The sequence below is a fragment of the Benincasa hispida genome, chromosome 3, assembly GCF_009727055.1.
Source record: "Benincasa hispida cultivar B227 chromosome 3, ASM972705v1, whole genome shotgun sequence".
Classification (NCBI taxonomy): Eukaryota; Viridiplantae; Streptophyta; class Magnoliopsida; order Cucurbitales; family Cucurbitaceae; genus Benincasa; species Benincasa hispida.
This window is the reverse complement of record NC_052351.1, coordinates 2,201,453-2,205,672: the sequence shown is the minus strand read 5'-3', so window position 1 is coordinate 2,205,672 and position 4,220 is coordinate 2,201,453. Positions and strand designations below refer to the sequence as shown.

Genomic DNA, 4,220 nt, shown 5'->3' with positions numbered 1-4,220 from the left:
ATTGCGAAGGATGCCATCACAAGCATTCCCCCCTGCAGACCATAAATGGTATTATTTGTGGAGATTGTCAAGCAGACAAACAAACACATATCTCTCAGAAAGCAAATCCTCACACTGTCACAAGTCCTGTCTTAGAACTCATACACCTGGATCTGATGGGTCCTATGAAATCTAAAAGCCTAGGTGGAAAGAGGTATGTTTTGGTTTATGTTGATGATTTCTCCGGGTACACTTTGGTACGTTTTCTTCGTGACAAATCTAAAATTTTTATTGTGTTTCAAACTCCCTATCTTCAACTTCAACAATAAATAAATGTGAATGTTGTCCGAATCAAGAGTGACCACGAGAGGGAATTTCAGAATTCTCACTTTGCAGATTTCTGTAGTTTAGCTAGTATATATCACGAGTTTTCTGCTCCTATTACTCCTCAAAAGAATAAAGTTATAGAAAGAAAAAACTGCACCTTTTAAGAGATGGCTAGAGCCATATTACCTGCGAAGCAACTGCCTTTTCACTTCTGAGCTGAAGCTATCAACACAGTGTATCACATTCACAATAGAGTCGTTTTATGTCCCGATACCTCCAATACGAATTATGAAATATGGAGAGAGAGAGAAAAAATCCGTATGTCTCTATTTGTCACTAAAGATGTTGATAACATGTCCTCTGACATGAATCGTAAATAGTAGGTTTAGAATTGTGAGACAAGGTCAGAAGCAGCTGACATTAGTAAAAAGCATCCTTCTAGCAGAGTGAGTAAAAACCATCTTCCTAACAACATAATTAAGAATCTTGAAGAAAGGGTGTCCATTCCAAAGAAAAACAAAGTAAACTATTTGAAGATGATAAGTAATTTGTGTTTTACTTCTCAAACTGAGCCAAAAAAATGTCAAGGAAGCCCTGGTGGATGAATGTTGGGTGAATGTTATGTAGGAAAAGCTCGGTTAATTTGTGAGAAATGAAGTCTGGTCTCTTGTTCCTAGACCTGTATATGTGAATGTGATTGGCACGAATTGAATTTATAAAAACAAGTCTGATGAAAATGGCAATGTTGTCAGAAACAAGGCTAGATTAGTTGCTCAAGGGTACACTCAAATTGAAGAAGTGGATTTCGATGAAACATATGCCTTAGTTGCTCGCTGATAGGCCATTAGACTTCTGCTTGGAATATCTCGTTTGTTGAAATTCAACTTTTATCAAATGAATGTGATGACTGCCTTCTTCAATGGTTACTTGAATGAGGAAATGTATGTCAAACAGCCTAAAAGATTTCTGGATCCTATTCATCCTGATCATGTGTATAAACTCAATTATGGTCTCAACCAGGTACCCAAAGCCTAGTATAAGCATCTGATTCAGTTTCTTGAGAATAACGGCTACAGTAGAGAAGAAATTGATAAGACTCTTTATAAAAAAAAAAAAATCCAATGGGCATTTTTTTTTATAGTGCAGATATATGTTGATGACATGTGGGATATCATCATAAATGGTTGAACAGTTTGTGAAACAAATGAAACTGGAATTTGAGATGAGCATGATAGGATAACTGTCCTAATTTCTATGGTTTCAGATAAAATAGCTAAATGAGGGAATTTTTATTTCTCAAAGTAAATATGCCAAGAACATCATCAAGAAGTTTGGCCTAAAAAAAGGCCAGCATTAAGCGAATCACTACTTCCACACATGCTAAAATCTCAAAAGACTCAGGTGTAACTCAAGTTGATGAGAGTCTGTACAAAAGTATTATTAGAAGTTTGTTTTATCTAACAGCTAGCAAACTGACATTGCATTTGTTGTTAGTTTTTACGCCAATTATCAATTCTGTCTTAAAACCAATCACTTACTTAGTGCTAAAAGGATAATCAATTGCACGAGTGATTATGGTTTATTATACGCTTTTGATACAAGTAGCTCTCTTGTTGACTACTGTGATATTGATTGGGCAGAGAGCTTTAAAGACAGAAAGAGTACTTGTGGAGGTTGCTTCTTTCTAGGGAACAACATAATTTCGTGGTTTAGTAAAAAATGAAACTTTGTTTCATTATCTGCAGCAGAAAAGGAGTGTATTATATTTAGAAGTAGTTGTACTCATTAGATGTGAATGAAACAAATATTGAAGGAATACGATGTTCCACTAGATGTTATTACCTTCTACTGTGATAACTTGAGTTCCATCAATATCTCGAAAAATCCTATTCAACACAGTTAAACTAAGCATATTGAAATTTGACACCATTTTATTCGTGAGCTAGTTGAAAGTAAACATATTGTTTTATATCATATTCGAACCAAGAATCAAATTGTAGATATCTTTACAAAGGCTTTGGATGCTTCTCAGTTTGAAGCATTGAGAGCCACCTTAGGCCTTTGCACATTCAACTTATAGCAATTAATTAAGTGGGATAGTGGTTATGAAGATTGGGCCCATTTAATGCTTAAGTCTATTCAACTAATCAAAATTATTTGCTCGTTAATTGAGACGAATGAGTTGTGTCTGACAATTAATTGTGGTTCAATTTTGAATTTTCCTTCATACTTCTTTGACAGGTTTTCGAATTTGTTCCTTGTTCGATTCTCTCAACTGCTCATCTTCATTCTCTTGTATTTCATCCTGAAATGAAAAGTGTTCCTGATGGTGAGTACTAGAAAGTGTACTCAAACCTCATATGTGAAGATGGTAAGATATAAGGAGAAAGCCAAATGGAAACCCTTTGTCAATAAGGATGTTCTTTCATCTTCCACCAACAAACATGGTGTGTGCATGTGTAGTCTCTCTATCACGAACAAGGTAGTGGGATACCTCCTTCTTCTGCAAACAAAAAGAAAACACTCCAACGTTTCGTCAGTTGAAAAAGGAAAAGAACAAGTAAATACTTCTACCCTTACTTTGATTGACTTAGTTAGGCTTGTAAGAGAAATTATCATTGAAAAGATTAAATCTGCATCTAGTAGTTCTCAAGAGACCATGCGTGAGTTTATTGTTGAGAGTTAGAAGTCTAATAATGTTAGTGAGAATGTTAATCCCCCTCAAGAGCATCAGGAGTTGGTTAGGGTTCTGTAAGTAATGATCCAATTGTTAATTTGCATGTTTCTTTCGTCATTGAGAATGTTCGTGGAGAGAATGTTGAAAAGAGTTATGTTTCGACAAATGATGATGATTAAAGTCTGCATTTGAAAGATGTTGTGGGGAGTTATGTTTTAAAAGATGTTGAGGTAGAAAGGAATCCTTTGAATGTTGAATCCCAGAATGTGGTTGTTTTCTTATCTATCAGGGATAGTTTGCCTAGTATTATTAGTGAGTCTATTAAAGAAATGACTCAGGCTATTCCTGAGACAAATGCAGTCCCAGTCATGGAGAATGTGTATAGTAAAAAGGTTGTTATGTCTGATGAAAATGTTGTTGATACTGCTGTGAAAGATGTGATTTTGAATATTGCTGATCCTGAAAAGTCTATGCCTATGAATAGTAAATCAGATCGTGTACTTAGGCATCGTGATGCAATCATATCACATCTGAACTGGGTGTGTATATTTTTAGGCTTTCACAGTTTTGGTTTGAATATTCATAATGATACCATGAGTGCTTTAGGGCATCCCCAAGATATGTTTTCTGATACCGCTATACAATTACAACCCGTCTTTGCTCAATGGATACAAAACACCCATGCTTTAGCACCTAGTATAACGGCCCCCGGTGCAACAACAGCCACCAGTTTGACTTGGGGGGGTGGTGATTTAGTGGCAGTGGGCGGCAAAGTTGCTTTGTTACCTATTCCGTTAGGAACCGCAGATTTTTTGGTACACGTATTCATGCATTTACGATTCATGTAACGGTATTGATACTCCTGAAAGGTGTTCTATTTTCTCGTAGCTCGCGTTTGATACCGGATAAAGCAAATCTTGGTTTTCGTTTCCCTTGTGATGGACCCGGAAGAGGAGGTACATGTCAAGTATCCGCTTGGAATCATGTCTTCTTAGGGCTATTTTGGATGTACAATTATCATGCTAAGAATAGCTAGGATTTCCAGAAGAAGATGCCATTCGTTTGATGAGAAATAAAAAGGAATATCGAAAATTCGAGTGGCTGAAGCTGAAGTAGCTACTTTCGAAGTAATAGAAAGAAAAGCAACGACTGAAGTGGGAGAGTCTGAGTCGAAAAGAGGATTCCTCACTTCTTTCTCTCATTCAAAACCGTGCATGAGACTTTCATCTCGCACGGC

General features: G+C 36.4%; 1 pseudogene; it reads left to right on the top strand.

Moving 5' to 3' along the window:
- The first annotated feature begins 1,200 nt into the window (after window positions 1–1,200).
- On the top strand, window positions 1,201–4,019 carry LOC120073039 (annotated as a pseudogene).
- The last annotated feature ends 201 nt before the right edge of the window (window positions 4,020–4,220 follow it).